The 18202-nt window shown below is 41.9% G+C and overlaps 1 protein-coding gene across 16 annotated transcripts in view; it reads left to right on the top strand.

The window, feature by feature from the left end:
• Tbl1x (transducin beta like 1 X-linked) overlaps nucleotides 1-18202 on the top strand; it is a 168536-nt gene that overhangs the window by 82981 nt on the left and 67353 nt on the right. For 5 of the 16 annotated variants that reach the window (XM_050128295.1, XM_050128285.1, XM_050128281.1 and 2 more), the window contains one exon: nucleotides 9169-9247. The exons of the other annotated variants lie outside the window; for them this stretch is intronic. The gene's annotated coding sequence lies outside the window, so the exon portion shown is untranslated. The remainder of the gene's footprint in view (nucleotides 1-9168; nucleotides 9248-18202) is intronic. 16 annotated transcript variants of the gene reach the window in all.

Raw genomic sequence — 18202 nt, 5'->3', positions numbered from 1 at the left:
ACACACACAGAGGAATACACCCAGAGAATAACCTGCTTCATAGATAACAGCAGGGATTTTAGTATATTAGTTTGTGGTAACCTAGGTTTCATCTGACTCTTGGTTGAGAATGGAGAATACATAGGAAGCAAGTGTGCAGCTCTTTGAAATAATGAAAGTAAGCTGCAGGTGCTGGGGAGATGGCCCAGGGGATAAAGCACGTGTGCATACATGAGGACTAGAGTTTGGATAATCATCACCTCATACAAAATAGCTACTGTACAACAGCCCGCCTGTAACCCCGGGGTTTGGGAGACAGAGATGGGATTCCCATGGAAAGCTAGTTTGCTAGAATACCCAAATTGGCAAGTTTCAGTTTCAGTGAGAGACTTTGTCTCAGTAAATAAAGTGGGGAGTGATCCAGGAAGACAGCTGACACCTATCCATTACACATACACACAGAGATACTCACAAACACATATATTGGCACACATGTGAAAGCGTGTGCACATAAACATTTTAAAAAAGTAAGATGATCTGTAATATGTTGTGGAGATAATGTCCTTTATGTTATTTCTGAGTGCTCTGCTGGCATTTTCAAGCACATTCTTGCCTTCTTTTACAGTTATTAACTATAATTATATACATACATATGTGTGTATATGTGTGTGTGTATGTATATATAATTTAGTTGTTGTAAACTAAATAAAATACAGCTTTGAAGTCCCTTTCCTCCTTTGAAAAACTAAAGAGAAATTTTCATTTGTAGGGGACATATATCCTCACAGCCAGGTTTTCTGGATTATCTACTGGGATGCATAGTTATTTATTTTATTTTATATCACTAATTTTAAATATGGCTAAGAATTTAATTTATATTTTTGAAAACATCATGGGCTACTTTCATGGTTTTGTCTAAGAACCTGAATTAAAGGCAACATATTTGACGACAATGGAAGGATGGTATTTACTGCTGTGTAAGTTTCTTTACATCCACTTTAAAGACACTTTCTTTTTCATACGAATAATGCTTAATTTATAGTATATATGTGTTCAGAATAGCATGTTTTACCTGCATGTGTCACTTTTTGACTGGATCTTTTTGCAGATTTATTTACATGGATATTTGTTACTTTGCACTCTGTGGATATTTGTCTTTGTCAATGAGTGGGGGGAATAATATTAATCTTGTGTGACATTCAGATAAGGAGGGAATGGATAGATTTATGGCTTTGCAGTTGAGGCTAGTTGGTGAATTATAAATAAATTCTGGGAGGGCTGAGGAGATGGGTCAGTCAGTAAGGTATTTAGTGTATGGACATGAAAACCTGAGTTAACCCACATTAAAAAGCAAAAACAAAACCCAAAAAACTCAGACATTAATTGTGGTGTGAGCTTGTCCCAGCAGTAGAGACCAGTGGACCTGTGGCTTGCTGGACAGCCAAGCTGACCTACTTGGGTCCTGTCTTAATAAACAAGCTGGATAGCCATCCTTAGGAATGTCACCTGAGGTTATGCTTTGACACATACCTTTCCTTCTCCATATACAAAACTCTTAGCTATCTCAGTGAGCCCTGGACTGACCTAATTGGCCAAAGACCACATCACAACATGCTGTGTATACCTTGTCTGATATGTCTTCTCCTTTTTGGTACTGTGGAGTTGAATTGGTTTCTTTTTTAGTAAAGAGGAACTGGTGTGATACTTTCATCTTGTATAAGAATCAAAAATCTGTGTGTGAGCTGTCCCAGGTATTCTGTATTCTAAAGATGACTCTGGAATTCTCATACCAAAAGCAGTTTCTCAGTTGTGCTTAATCTCTGAGTGCTGAAGAAAGCCTCTTTCCAATCTCTTTTCTCCTGTAACTTAGGTGAGGGCCCAGGATGCCCAGGAGATAAAAGAGATTGTGTTCCCTTCTGATGCATTTTATTAAATGAAGTCCATACCATTCTTTATAGGCCTCACAACTTCCTGGAAAGACAGCGTTGCAGGCAACAAGTAGTGGGGTACATTGCTATGGAGTTACTTCCAGCATGACAGCCTGTTTCATGCTTTTAGGAGGGCCTGAAAATAATCACACATTTTCTGGTGAGTCCAGCTAGGAAGGTTTCATCTAAATAATGGATTCGCAGACAGAGGAACTTTGCCTGGAAAGGTTTGATGTTGGAAAGGCAAAAACATGCTGTGTGTTGCATTCTTGTTACCCCTGGAAAAACAACTGAATACTATCCTCCTCTACTAACATTACTAACCTTCACTACAGTAGTGTCCCAGGTACCATTGTACCAAATCCCACTTGCCAGCAAGCTAGTCTAGCTAACAAATTGGTAAGCTCCAGGTTTAGTGAGATGCCTTGTCAAAAGACAAGGTAGAGAATGATAGAGGGTTTTTTTTTTTTGGTTACCCAAAGCAGAACATCATAAATGAAGTATGCAAAGATTTTGAGATAATTACAGCTTCAAACCTATTGCTGGTCTTGCCCCTGCCCCCTCTTTTCTTCCTAAAGAGTAGCTTTTGGGAGCTGTTTTCATCTCTGGAAGGTAATGGCTTGGATTTAGAAGGTGCTTACCCAGTTAGAATGCAATAAGATGGCCTGAGTGACAGTTAACTGTACAAGAATATGGTCTGTGTCACTGATGAGTCTCTGTCTGTTCATGTGCCTGGTGTTTTGTTCAGAGTTTATTCAGGTGCTATGCACTCCAGGAGAGCAAACTGGGATGGCATCCATTAGAGAAGACTGATTCACATGGTAAGATGAAGAGATTCATTTCTGCAGGCCCAGACAGTATGCCTGAAAGAGTGGGGACTCCAGCCCTCTTCTTTTCCCCAAAGCCATCATTTTAGACCTGGCTCAGTATTTACCATGTTCATACTTTGAAGTAATTGCATTTAAATTATATAAAGTTAGAGTGACAAATACCTTCTCTTGGCTTTCTGCTTATTTTTAAAACTGATTTTTAAAATCATGATACTGAGCAGTTAGGTTGTAAAAAATTAGATAATTTAAAAATATTATAGACTATTATTGTATAAGTGTGTGATTGTTAGTGCATTTATGCTACGACCTTCATGTAGAAGTTAGAGGACAACTTTTGTAGTTTGTTTTCTTCCTCCACTGTGGGCTCTAGAGATGAAACTTGGCTCATCAAGCTTGAGTAACAAAGATACCCGTGATGGCTGGGAAGTAGAGTAGAAGAGGAGGGGCCAATGTCTTTTTATCTCCTGCACAGGCACCACCCCTCAGTGACTTAAGTTGCTCCTGTACATGTCTGTGTTTTAAACGTTCCACTACTTCCTGGTAGTTTTGCCCTAGGGAGCAAGACTTTATTAACACATGGACATTCGAGTATTTTCCCAATGCTATTGGCATACAGTACACACAGAAGGTGGGGATATACCATCTTACATTGCCACTCGGAGAAACTGCTTCATGCTGAACAGACTGGGCAGGATCCCTACAATAAGATATGTATAAGCAGCCAACTTCTGTTTATTATAAGCAAGGAGTCGAGGGACTCTGAATGAGGTCAGAACTCTGGCAGCATGCACAGGTAGACTGGTAATGCTAGGGCTCAGATAGGAAGCCAGGCATCTGACTGTCATGTGGCTTCCCAGGCTATCTTTCCTTTGCTGTTCTTATTTATGCTAAGTGTAAACTATAGATTTGATGTTGTATAATTAATTGCCTGTTGTTAAGGAATGTGTATGTGTGTGAGGGAGCTGATTGGTAGAATGTTTGCCTAGCATTCACAAAACCCTGAGTTCAGTCCTCAGGCACTCATAAAGCTGGGTGTGGGGTACATACTTAGAATCCTAACATGTATTCCCATCACTTGGGAGTTGGAGGCAGGAGGCCATTTCTTGCCCACATGACAAGTTACGAGACAGCATAAGCTACATGAACACCTGCCCCCAAAGAAAACAAAGAAGACTGGGACATGACTCAGTGTATAAAGCATTTGTACAAATGTGAGGGTTAGTATTTGATTCCACATAACCATAATAATCATAAATACTAGGTGGTTATAAAAGCAGCCCACCTGTGATTTTAGCTCTCAGCAAGAAGAAATGGCATCCTCAAAGCAAATTGGCTAGCTAAACCAGGCTATATTTCAGAGCTCTGGGTTCAGCTGATAGACACTGCCTCAATAAGGAGGAGTGCCATTGAGAAAGACATCGAGTGCCAACCTCTGGTCTCCACATTCATCACCGTACATGTGCACATGCACCCCCGACAGGTTGGCCTGCATACCCACATGCATGTACACTACACATACATAAAGATTTTTAAAACTACCAGTAAGCATTAAAGGCAAAGATAGAACAAGCCCCTGGGCCCTGCCTCTGCAATTTGCTTTAGAGTGCACAGGCCCTGTGTTGCAGCATTACCATGGCGAGGTAAAGAGGGATAGCTGAGCGGTACCTCTTTGTCCTTGTCTTTAACAAACATCGCTTAGACAGCAATTGGAAAGTCAATTTGGTATAGCAGTCTGGGCAACCTCCGACTAGACAATTGGATCATGACAAAAAAATTTTGACTTATTTGTTAAAGGCTACAAGAGAATTTTTAAAATTCCTATTGGATAATCCCTATCCACTGTCGGTCACATACCCTGGAGGAAGCTTTGGCCTCTGGAGAGACAAAATTGTAGGTATGGTCATTAGTAATACGTGCAGGTCTAGGTGTCGGGATTGACTTTCTCAAAGCTGGCACAGACAGAAGGGAGCACAGATCCACAGAGGGCTAAAACAGTGCTGTGTTAATGCCATGTAGAACTAGGCACTGTAATAAAACAAGTGATTCCCTGTGCACCAGTACAACTGGGACTCCTGTGGCAGAAGACAGGGCTGGTCTTGGCATGGAGAATGCTGCTGGCATTGTCAGACTGATTTTTCCATTTGTTTGAGATACTGCACATTATTGTAGTGTTTCTCCCCCTGACGAAGGCAGATCAGCTTGCCAAACGGGCAACACTGATAATAATTATCATACTAGAAGAAACCGCACTACTTAGAAATGAAGCCTGTTCATGTACTGTTTGGCAGAAACTGAAAAGTAGCATATGACAATTATGTCAGCCAGGTAGTAAGATGGTTATGCGAGAATTGAAACTGAAATCATTAAGAAAATAAGCGTTCTGGAAAACCACAAGTTCCCAGGAGATGTGGGCATTATTGGATATGCAGTTCCATGAAGCAAAAGCCAGTGGCATTATGTGTTGCTTACAGGTGTAGATACTCTTTCAAAAACAAGGATTTGACTCTTGTTTTTTTTAGGCAGGGTTTCTCTGTGTATCCCTCCTAGCTGTTCTGGAACTCACTCTGTAGTCCAGGCTGGCCTTCAACTCACAAAGATCCTCCTGCCTCCCAAGTGCTGGATTAAAGGCATGCACCACCACCACCTGGCAAATTTGACTTTTTTAATAATTAAAATATAGTTGACTGGAATAGCAAGCCACAACATTTTAATCAAGTGTTATTCTTCGAATGCCAAATGCCTTGTATCAGGACTGAGTCAGTTTGTTGGGCACCACAGATTGTTTCTGCATGCAAGGAAGGGATCCAAAGCCTGCTCTATTTTCTCTTTAAGAGTACTTAGCGAAGAAAAGATCAGGGATCAGTGACTGAGATGCAGGTGTCTTTTTCCTTTACAATGCAGAAGTCCAACGTCTGTGTTGGGGAGTCCAGCTGCATGTTGTGTGTCAGGAGTCTTTGTGTGTTGATGCTGAGAAAACCCTTTCACTGGGCATGCTGCGTAGTAGCAAAGAGCTATAGCACATGGTATGAGTTGCCTGCTATTTAATAGGTAGGTGTTTCCCTAGAACACTAGCCTGCTCATTTGAGCATGTCACAGGCACAGAAAGTACCTCTTTCATCCTGGATTTGGAATGTTCTTCAACCACCTTGATGAAGAAAAGGACTAGGGAGGTAATTCCTGAAGGAGATACAATCATTAGGGAATGCTTTAAGAAGGTTCCTGTGCCATATGTTTCCTTTTTTAAAAATTTGGGGTGTATGTGTGCATGTTCATGTGTGTGCAGGTACTCATGTGCATGTACATTTTGAGGCCAGAGGATAAACTTGCTCAGAAATGACGACAAGGTTTCATTGGCCTGGGGATTTCCAAGTGGATGCTGGGGATGGAACTTGGGTCGTCATGCTTACAAGGCAAGAACTTTACCAGTTGAGCTAGATAGACTCTTCTCACTCGTGTTTGTAGTTTTGATGTGTGCTGAGAGCCCTTAGGGCCTGTCTAGGGTTTAGAGAGATGGCTCACTGGGTAATGGCACCTATTGCCAAACATGAGGACCTGAGTTCTGGGACCCACGTGGTGGAAGGAGAGAATGTACTCCTGAAAGTTGTTCTTTCATTCACACATACATAGTCTCTCCTCCCTCACAAAATAAATAAGTAAAATTAAAATTAAAAGTGTAAGAACTCTCTTTAAGTTCTGGGGAGATGGATAATTATGTTTGGTTGATGCACAAGCATGAACATTGACTTCTGATTCTAGCACCCATGTAAAAAGCTAGGCATGACTTTCCATGCCTGTACCCTGCCTGGTCTCTGGAAGTTAGAGACAGGAAGATTGGGTATTGCTGACTGCCACCCTAGCTCTAGGTTCACTGAGAGTTTCTGTCTCAAGGGAATAAAGTGCAGAATGATAAAACAGGTCACCTGGTGTCTTCCTTCGGGTCTTTGTGAACACATAGCTCCACACACGTGTGCATTCACCACACCCACACCCTCCTCCTGCAATCTTCCTCTGGTCTTTATAAACACATAGCTCCACACACATGTGCAATCAGCACATTCCCATCCTTCTGCTCTCCCTAACCCTATCCTTAAGAAAAAAGCAAATTTATGTTATATATGAGTCTTACCTGTGTGTTAATGTCTGTTTATGTGCATGTGTGTGCTGCTGCCTGTGGAGGCCAGAGGAGGGCATTGGATCCTCTGGAGCTGGAGTTACAGGCTATTGTGAGGGGCACCTCTTGTGGGTTATGGGAATTGAACATTGGTCCTTTGTGGTAGTATGCTGTTAACCACTGAACTAGCTATCTTTCCGGTCCCTTATCCTATCTGTGAGTGAGTGTTTGTGTTGTTTTAGCTGTTCCCACTTTGAGAAATTAAGAACTATAAAGAACAGTTGCAACATCCAGGTGTCTAGAAATTGCCCATAACTGAACTAAAACTTTAAAAACCCCTTTCATATGCTGTATTTGTTCAAAAGCAGTTTCATTTTACCTTCTCCAAAGTTCATCTGAGTGTATCCAATTTCCTTGTCTATCTGTACGTTCTCTTCTTATGGTCTGTATGTGGATGATTTATTGTGTTTCTTGAATAAAAAGGGAACAGAAGCCTGGGCTTGGTGCCATATGTCTTAGTTCCAACTCTTGAGGAGGTGGAGGCAAAGAAACAGTAATTCAAAGCCAGCCTCAGATATAGAGTGAGTGAGGCTGGTCAGGGTTATTGGAGACACTGTCTTAAAAAATAGGTGAGTGACACAGCTCAGGGAATCCTGCAGAGTTTGTAAGAACCAGAGGGGTGGAAGACACCAGGAGAACAAGGTCCTCTGAAACAACTAAGCAAGTGCTTCGGGAGACTGAAACTGCAAAGGCCTACACCAGCCTGCATCAAAGTTCTCTGTGTAGATGTTACAGCTTTCAGCTTGGCATTTTTAAGGGACTCCTGACTATGAGAATGAGTGGGTCTCTGACTCTTGTGCCTGTTCTCTTGAGTCTTTTCCTCCTGTTGGGTTGTCATGTCCAACTCCAATATGATAGTTTTTGCTTTATCTTATTATATTTTATTTTGTTGTGCTTTGTTGTTATCTCTTAGAAGACTGTTCTTTACTAATGAGAGGCAGAAAGGGAGTGGATCCAGAGGGGAGGGGAGGTTGGGAGGAACTGGGAGGAGTAGAGAGAGGGGAAACTATAATCAGGATATATTATGTAATAAAGGAATCTATTTTCAATAAAAGAAAAACATAGGTTGTCAGACAGATATTATGCAATAAGAAATACTAAGTTTTGAAAAAAAAATGCATATTCTTTAAATTACACGATTTAGGGCCCTTCTTTCCAGTAAAAGTTTATTCAAAAATGACTGAGTGAATGAATGGATAGGTAGATACATAAAAATAAGTGGGGCATTAGTTTGCACTTTGTTTCAGATGGTCCACAATAGTAGGACTTTGGCCTATACACTGTGAGGCTTCTTAGGAGGGTGGCACAAGTGAAGGACATTGTGTCTTTCAGCAGAATCTTGGCAAGGCCTACAAATACTTGTGGTTGTCACATCTTAGAGGTGCTACAGGCATCTGATGGGCAGAGTCTCTGGATGCTTCTGAACACCCTCCTGTTTAGACAGACAGACTTCAAATGCCAGGAATGCTCATATAAGTACGAATGTCCTGCAGTATTCTCTACTGGCTCCATGTTTCTGTAAGGTTTGTCAGCTGGAATTTCACCTTGGGAAGGGTCAAGACCCTGGCCTGGTGAACATGGAGGGAACAATAGACTGCTTATTTGTGAAGCCCAGGCCAAGAACTTAGTGAGGTACCCACTTTGGGAGCAAAAGGGATGTAAACCACACCGACATCAGGAGAAATTATGTTAATTGAGAAATGTAATTCACTTGAGCTGTGCAGTCCATCCACTTAACATGTAGCATATATTTAAAAAATGTGCAGTCATGCTTACATTAGCTTATAGCAATAGTTCATTCTCTGAAAACAGTTCTCCCAGTCAGTGGCAGTTACACCTCACCCCATTGCCCCACCCCTGCCAACTTCTACACTTCTTCTGCCCCCATGTTTTTCTACTTCAGGGACTGCATAGAAGGAGAATCCTGCAGTTCTGTCTCTTTATATCAGACTTCATTCATTGATGTGCGGGGGTTCATCCTTATTGCAGTCATTGTTTAAACCTCATTTTTCTTTATTTTACACTGCTCTTCTGCTGTTAGATGTATAGGCCACATTTTTTCTATTCATGTTTGCCTGACATTTCCATCTGCTTTTTGATGTATGTGTCTGTCTGTCTGTCTGTCTGTTGGTAGGGAAATTATGGGGATAAAAGTGATAGATAAGATCCTGGCCTAGCATCTGTCTGCTGGATGGACCCAGAAGATTCCCTAACCAGAACTGATAGCAATTTTGACCTCAGGAATCTGTTTTGTTCACAGGAATCTTACTTTATCTTCTATGAGGCCCCCTGCCCCAGAGCCAGCTACAATTTAAGGAAGATAGGGGACTACTGACAAGGTGAATGGTTGTTTTAAATCATTTTTACTCTTCTTTTATGTAGATGTAAAATATATTTCTCTTTAAATCAATTTGTAGTACTGCCCTAGTGTGTTTTCTCTCCTCCCCTCTCCTTCTATCCCTCTTCCTTTCTCTTTTTCTTCTGATCACCCCACCCCCCACCTCCAGGTTTGTTTCTTGTTCAGAACAGGCTTTCTCCTCTCCCCTTTCTTTTCTTGTTGCTGTGGATGGATCCCAGCACTTCTCATTTGCTAGCCACACACTTAGACCCTGTTTTATTTTTTTGTCTTGAACTATTTGTAAGTTGCTTTATCTCTTCACAAACTCAGCCTTCCAAATTTGACAGTTGACATCTATCTTCTCCTGTGGTGCCTGCTGGCTTTAGGACCCACCCCATGGACACCACAGCCACAGGTGTGTGAGGTCTGTATGTGAAGTGATGTGGTGTCTTCATATAACCCATGCACATCTGCCTGTAGGATTTAATTCCTCTCTAGATGCCTTAACAATTCCTAATACTGTCTTATTGAAAAGTGCCATGCAGAGTTGTTAATGGTAGTGTTTATGGGAATATTTGGGAGTGTATATGTCTAGCAGAGACTTCTGTAATAATTTTGATCTGTACTTAACTATATCAGCATGCAGGGACTCACAGATAGGGAGGTAGTAAGTAGTAAGCAAGTCCTCTCAGGAGTTCTAAGTTGAAACTCTTTGAGGTTTGAAAACTTCATTTTATCCTTGCATTCTGCCATCTCCGAATAAGGGGCCTAGAGTTAGAAAGCTTTCTACACATTACAGTCAAATAAAGACATTGTAGGCCTGAGTCTCAGGCTTTTTGAGCCAGGTCAAAGAAAGCCAGTTACCTGTCCCTAAGACAGTCTCCTTTCTCCTTTGTGCTCCCTGTTGCGATTAATAGGAGCGGCGGCAGGGCTGCGTCCCCGGCACCCAGCCGCCCACATGGCAGGCTTATGCCCAAAATAATTACACGGAAACTATTCTTTCAAACACTGCCTGACCCATTAGTTCCAGCCTCTTATTGGCTAGCTCTTACATATTGTTCTAACCCATTTCTAATATTCTGTGTAGCCCACGAGGTGGCTTACCAGGGAGGATCTTAACCTGCATCTGTCTGGCGTGGGAGAATCATGGCGACTCCTCGACTCAGCTTCTTTTTCCCAGCATTCTCTTCTGTCTACTCCGCCTACCTAAGGGTTGGCCTATCAAATGGGCCTAGGCAGTTTCTTTATTAATAAGAAATCACTCCCACATCAGCTCCCATACTGTTCTTTCCTTTTGGAGAAAAGATGATTTAGAACTCATCTGGCAGAGCAAGTACTGCTAGCAGCATGGGGACTTTGATCTGCCCAAGAAGGACAGGACTATAGCTTGTAGAACCATCTCAGAGGTTGTAAGGTGGTCTCTGCCAGCTGGCTCTTGGAATTCCTAGTCCTGTGTGACTGATGATGGTGGTGGTTTCACATTCGTATATGTATCGGCTCTTCCAAGCTACTATAGGGAGCATGGAAGAGTTTAGAAACTCAAATAGGAAAGATTTTCCACTTGTAATCTGGTTAAATCAATGTGATGTGTGGTGTGTTTGGAGACAGGAGGAGACAAATGACAGTGTTCCACATATGAGTACATCTTTGCCCAAATGCTAGTCTTGTTTAGGTTTTTAAGTATGGAGCCTTGACACGGGAAGCAGTGCTTTCCAGAGCGCCTGCTCAAAGACCAGAGATGAAAAGGAGTCCTGACTTGGCCCTTAGCAGCTGTTAATGATTAACACACCCCATGCAAACCAGCATAGCTTTAAAACATCTAATTCATATTTCTCTTTTAAGTGGACCAACATCCTGAATTGGACTGTTAGGAGCTACACCACTAAAAAACACAGTAGATTGGCCATTCCAGTACCCACAGCTGACATTTTGGCAACAATATTGGAAGACTATGAATGGGTGAAATAAAACGGAGTTTCATACTGGGATTCATTTAAAATAATACCCCACCACAAATTAAGGTTAAAGAAGACATGTGGTTGTGGGTCTTCACCTTTTACCTCATTTGAAACAGGGTCTTTTTTACTGTTTCCTGTGTTGCAAGCTGCTGAGACTCAGAAAATATTGAACTAAAAATGGTTCATCTATACCTTCTTCGTTTCAGTGACTCAAGTCTACTAGGCAAAATAAGAAGCTATAATTAAGATCTAGGTCAGCCCTTCTAATTCCCTACAAAATGAGGGGTCAACTGTATCGACCATTCTCCAAGACCTGTAAACTGGTCTGGTCTCTTCTCGGGGATGTTTTGCTCCCTGGAGGACTTTTGGTAGTATCTAGAGATAAGTTGGGGTCATGATTCAGGGAAGGGTACTTAATGAAAAAAAATCAGGAGTGTTGTAAAATGTGTCCTACAATACGTTCCTCATGCAAAATAATGCCCCCCAGAACAATTTCATAAGCACTGTGCCACTGTGCTTCCTTTCATATGACAAAAATCTTTCCAGACATTATATAATGCTTCCTCAGGGAGGGGGAGGATAATTACCTTGAGTTTGGAATCACCTCTCTGAACTCAAAGGCTGTAAAATCAGCTGTTACTTCCCTTCTCTTGAGTTCTGGTAAGTTAAACTACATTACCAGTTGCCCTGACTTTTTGTAGGGACAGAAATCAAATTCCAGAGCTTTCTGCTTATTCTCTTTAAATGTCATTTTCCATCGCTGTGGCAAAGTAACACAGACAAAAATCCTTTACAAAGGAGAAGACTCAATGGGGGTAGGAAGATGACTCAGTCAGTAAAGTGCTTGCTGCTTAAGGATGAAGACCTGAGTTTGATCCCCAACATCCATGTAAAAGCCAGACATGATGGTACATACTTATAATCTGAGTCCTATAGGAGTGCAGGCTGGACTACTCCTGGGCCTTGCTGGCCAGTCTAGTCAAATTGGCAGTATCCAGATTCAGTGAGCAATCCTGCCTTAAATAGTAAGAGAGTGAGGAAGACCCTGATTGTCAACCTATATTCTCCATGTGCACATACTCACACATACATACACACAGATACACATACACACACACACACACACACACACCCCAAAATGGGGGAGGGCATGGGGATTTATTTGGGCCCATAGGTTCAGAGATCTTAGTTTGTGGTTGTTTGGTCAATTGTTTTGGGCTGAGGTAGGCAAAGCATTGGTGGAAGGGTGTGGAGGAGCAGAGCTGCTCACCTCTTGGTGGCCAGGAGAGAGTGGGATCCTAAGTCCTGAGGGACAAGGTGTATCCTTCAGTGACAGTCTCCTAGTGACATCCTTCCTCCTGCTAAACCATACCTCTTAAAATTTCCACCATCTTCTAATAGTACCATCAATTTTGGAATCTATCAGCAGATTACCTCATTGCTGAGGGGTTAACCCTAATGATGTAGCTATTCTGCCAAGCCTACATCTGCACAATTTTGCATACCTAAGTCTTCAGCACCTATCCAAACCATGACAGCCACTCACAGAGTCAGTTCTTGATACAATTTCTTGATCTCTCGAGATACCACCCAGGGTAGCCTTTCTGAGTAATGTTCCATTATTGTGGATGTGAATTTAAAGTTCTTATTAGCAACTGATGGCTTGTGATATATGTGCAAGGAAAAGGCATTCAAAAAGAAAGTAAGTTATATATTCTTTAGGGTGTAACAATATGTTGTGTGGCAATTTCTTCTGAGATAAACCTTTCGTCTTGGTTGGAAGCTCCTCAAGATACAGGATATTCTCAGAGGAAGTGAAACACTCCGTCTTGCTGGGAATCTCTTTAAGACCATAAAATAAACAACTCACAGGCTTTAGCAACACCAACTCCCCCCAAGCCTATGTAGGCAGTAAGGGCTACTGAAAGTCACTTTCAGATAAGCTGAGCTGCCTAGAAGGGTCTCAGAGCAGGTGAACCCCCTGGAATAGAGACCAGCCAAGCTGTCTGGAAGAGACAACTTTTTTTAAAACTTATTTTTTATTGCTTTATAAATAATACCATTCAAAATTTCCACTTCCTTCCCTCCTCCCACTTCCCCACTCCCCTTCCTCCCTCCCCCTCCCTCCTTATTAGAGGGCAGGGTGCCCTGCCCTAAGGGAAGTCCAAGGCCCTCCCCCCTCCATCCAGGCCTAGGAAGGTGTGCATCCAAATAGGCTAGGATCCCAAAAGGCCAGTACATGCAGTAGAGGCAAATCCCAGTGCCATTATCATTGGCTTCTCAGTCTGCCCCAATTGTCAGGCACATTCAGAGGGTCCAGTTTGATCCCATGCTCATTCAGTCCCAGTCCAGCTGGCTTTGGTGAGCTCCCATTAGATCAGGAACACTATTTCAGTGGGTGGACACACCCCTCCTGGTTCTGACTTCTTGCTCATATTCTCCCTCCTTCTGCTCTTCAACTGGACCTTGGGAGCTCAGTCCAGTGCTCCGATGTGGGTCTCTGTCTTAGAAGACACAGACAACCTTTAACCTGCTCAGATGCCTGCAGTTTGTGTGTGCTGTGTGCTCCAGGTTTCCAGCTTTCACGAGCTGTCACTTATACTGGGGTGGGCTTTTAGTGATGCAGCTGTGCTTAGTCATTTCTGTTCCTGTAAGTAGACCTTTACCCATATTCTTCTAAGTAGCCCCAATAAAACTCATTGGTTCACTAGTATGGAATTTGGTAGTATCCTTCCTTACTTTTTTTTTTTGTTGTTGTTGTTGTTGGTTCCCTATCTGGATTTCATGTCTCCCCTGGACTGGTGTCAACACAACACCACCAAAGTAGGCTAGGTAATGTTCAGGGTAGCTACGATTGTCTTGTGATCATACAAAGCAAAATGCATATTAGAGAATGTCCCTCAATAATAGAGTAACTGTTGCACGTAAAAGGCCTTGGCTGGGTTTCAGGTGGGGGGATACACTAAGGGGAGTGGGGTGGGAGAGTTGTTTATTTAACTTTGTTGTGTTTGAGATATGCTGGTCTCAGACTAGTTCTGTGGCAAAAACCAATCTTGAAGACCTGAAGAATTAGGCTCCCTAGTTCCCTGTAATGGTAATAGGATCTGAAATACCTAGTTAGAAGTAATTGGTCTGAAATGATAAATTTTTGACATTGTCTCTCAAATATTCATAAAGGAAAAAGTGTAAATGAGTATAATGAGGAAGGAAGAGAACAGAGACTGAAGTGAGTAGAAGACTTGAGGTTTGTCGTGTTAGAAATAAGAGTTAACAGTGGTAGCAAAGGAGATGACTGTGATGGTACACACTAATCACAGCACAGAAAGTAGAAGCAGGAGGACAGAAATCTAAGCTAGACTGAGCTATATAGTGAAACTCATCTTAAAATGCACACATACTTTAAATATATTCACATACAGTTTTTTTTTTTTTAATATGGGAAACAGGGCTGGGGAGTTACAGGAATGAGGACCTGAGTTCTGTCGTCAACCACACACAAAAATCTGGCCATCCCAGCCAGCCCTGGGGAGGCAGAGGCAGGTAGATCCCTGAGTATCATTGGCCATCTGTCCAATGTAGCCTACCTGGATAGTGTCATTGTGATGAAAGACTCTGTCTCAGACAAGAAGAGTGGGTAATGCCTGAGAAAGGGCACCCAAAGTTGTTCTGTGGTCTGGCGTACACATGGATGGACAGGGACAGACATGGGGACAGACACACAGATGCAGAAAAGATTTTATGAACAGTTGTGGGGCTTCAGAGCACTTACTACTTAAGAATAGAATGTGTTTGCCTTCTGTATTTTACTGATTTCTTTTTTGCAACGCTGGGGGTGAAGCCCAGGTATCTATGCATGCTAGACAAGAACTCAACTGCTGGGTACCCCACCTCTATCTAATATATCATATATTAGTGATATGTTTAAAAGGCTGGAATTATGGTCCTATGAATCTCCTGTTGCCCTTCACTGTGAAATTCTGCAAGCATTTTCTCTCCCAAAGATACTAATTTAGAGCATTCTTGAATGCCATTTTGAGATCTGTCAATACCCACCACGACCACCACCCCATTACACATACATGCCTAACTTCCCACAAGGCAGAATGTATTCTAAATGCTGAAAGATAAAGACATGGGCAGAATGGCTTCTCAAAGAAAATAGAATCTCTGAAATGTATGGAAAGGTTGACATCCAGCAGGCTTCAAGCCAAGGATGGTCTTCAGGAGTGCTTTTGTAGTGTAGCTTTTGGAACATTTCTAGTCCTTGGGGGTGGAGTTTCTATTTCTTGCTGAAATGCAAGCCCTATCTTTAATCATTCAGGGCAGGCACTCTTCAACTTAGAATGGTGCTCAGATTCAATAAACCCATTATAAATTGAAATATTATAAAGGCACAAATGCATTTAGTTCATCAAACCTACCTCACATTATAGCAGGGTATCTTATTGTGTTTGTTATCATAAAATACGAGACTGGGTAGTTTACACAGGAGATTATTTCTTTGCAGGTTGGAAATCCAACATCACAGCATAGCAGATTGGTATCTGGTGATGTCTGCTTCCTGGTACATTGATGGTTTCTTCTTCTTACTGTATCTTCACAAGTGGGGGTTCAGGGGGCTTTCTGGGATCTCTTAAAGCACACTAACCCCACATATAAGGCTCCATGCTTGTGACCTCATCACTTCCTCAAACCCAGTCCTTTTAGTAGTGAATATATCACTTTGGGGATGAGGCTATAACAGGAGTTTGACCAGGTTTGGAGGTACTGTCATCTAGGCACATGGCTTTGTAGATTAGAATGAGTGTCATAGAGAATAACATTTTTCCTTTGCAACAGAAACTTGCATACCCCTCTTCTTAGATCATATCAATAAGCACATTTGTGACCCAGCAGGTCTCTTTGGAAATACTTCTTTACAAACTGGTAAAACAAAACAGAGTCATTACTAAGTGTTGTTTGCCAGCACCATGAAAACCCATGGTAATCATTTCTGAATATGTTTTAATGCAGCCAATCCAGGGCGAGCACTACAAGTGCTTTGCTGGATCCAGGAAGGGAAATGATGATTGAAATTTGTTTTCTTTATAGTATGAGTGGGGGGAATCAGCCAAAGCACCAACATATCTCTCACCACAACACTACTAAATTAATCAGTGTACCAACCCAGTGTCTCAGGAGCCAGAAGGACTGAGAGAGGGTCTGAAGGAAGGCAGCTTTGTAGTGAAGCCTACAAGAAAACTTCAGGCCAGTACATGCACTGCATTCTGCATGTGCTCCATGGAGCACTGTTGTATGGAGAATGATGCACGAAATACAAGTTTCTGGCTGAAAAAAAATCAATCCATACAGGCAAAATTCAGAGGACGAGGAGAAGGGGACTGGCACCAAATCAGCCACCACCATTATCCTTCACAGCTAATTTTTCCTCATAATATGAACATGTGGATCTCCAAAGAAGGCTTCTTGTGCCACATGGATACCCCATAGAAGTCTTCAGAAGGTGCAGTGAACTGAGAGCAGGAATCTTCTCAGGAGGCTATATCCCTTGGGCTTGAGTTAGACTTACTTGCACTTGTATGTTTTTTCACGTGTGTGGGTACATAGTATGCACATATGTGTGAAGGCTAGAGGTCAACCTCCCGTAACATTCCTCAGATTCTACCCAAGAGTAGACGAGAGTTCACACTGCCCTCAACTCAGCTGATAAAGCCACGCTGGCCTGCCAGTGAACCCAAGGGCTCCACCTGACTCTGCTTACCCAGCTCTTGGATTGTAATTCTGTGAAAACATGCCTAGCTTTTTAACTTGGTTTCTGGGACTGGAACTCTGGTTCTCATGCTTTCTCTACAAATACTCCACCAGTTGAGCTATTTATTATCTCTCCAGTCCTAGGCTTGGGTTTTTATTTCATTTCATGATTGCAAGAGGATGATGAAGCTATTTAGCTCTGGGCAACTTGCACATTTATTTACTGCTGAACCTTAAGTGACAGTGTGGGATCTGCATGTACATGGAATTTTATTTTTGAAAAAACTTACAAATTGTACAGCCTAGAAGTATCAGGAAAAAAATGTAACGAATGTATGAAATATATGTAAAGAATAGTCTTTCCATTTACATACATTATGGATATTGTAAAATATATAGAAACATATAAAGTTAGAACTGACCTATTGGGGGTGGTGCATGCATTTAATTCTAGCATTTGGGAGGCAGAGGCAGACCTATCTCTTGAGTTCGAGGCCATCCTGGTCTACAGAGTGAGTTCCCAGGAAAGTCAGGGCTACAGAGAGGAACCTTGTGTCAAAAAAACGAAATGAAACCAAAAAAGTTAAAGAGTTTAAAGGCTCAGGTATAGCCCAGTAGTAGAATGTTATTAGTATGTGTGATAGTGCTGAATATAAAAATAATATTTGAACTTGCTCATTTTTGTTGACTTGACACAAGCTTAGACGTATCTGGGAAGAAGCAACTTCAACTGAGGAATTGCCTTCATCAGATTGGCTTACAGGCAAGTGTGTGGGGTATTTACTGATTGATTGATTGATTGATATGGGAAAACAGTCTGTTTTCTTGGTAATGCAGTTGACTTCAGGGCAGAGAAGCATTAAGGTGCACGATCATTCCATTCAATCCTGGCTGTGTCTTTGAGTTCCTTACCTTGTCTTTGTACCTAAGAGCCTGAATCTCAGCATAGTTACCCACCAATTTTCAGGTTGCTTGATGAACCTGAATAATTTTTAGCCATTTGTTGTTTTTAGTGGAAGTCTTTCTTTGAATCCTGAGACTATCCCATTGTAGAAAGCTGTGTCGTGTAGGTTGAGTTAAGATATGTGCACTCCAAAACTCAAGTCCAAGTGGATTAAAGACCTCAATATCAGTTCAAACACACTGAACCTGATTGAAGAGAAAGTGGGAAGTACTCTACAACACGTGGGCACAGGAGACCACTTCCTACGTATAACCCCAGCAACACAGACAGTAAGGGCCTCATT

The sequence above is a fragment of the Alexandromys fortis genome, unplaced genomic scaffold (assembly GCF_014885135.2).
Source record: "Alexandromys fortis isolate MF-2015 unplaced genomic scaffold, M_Fortis_MF-2015_v1.1 scaffold_289, whole genome shotgun sequence".
Classification (NCBI taxonomy): domain Eukaryota; kingdom Metazoa; phylum Chordata; class Mammalia; order Rodentia; family Cricetidae; genus Alexandromys; species Alexandromys fortis.
This window is presented reverse-complemented; position numbering and strand designations above follow the sequence as displayed.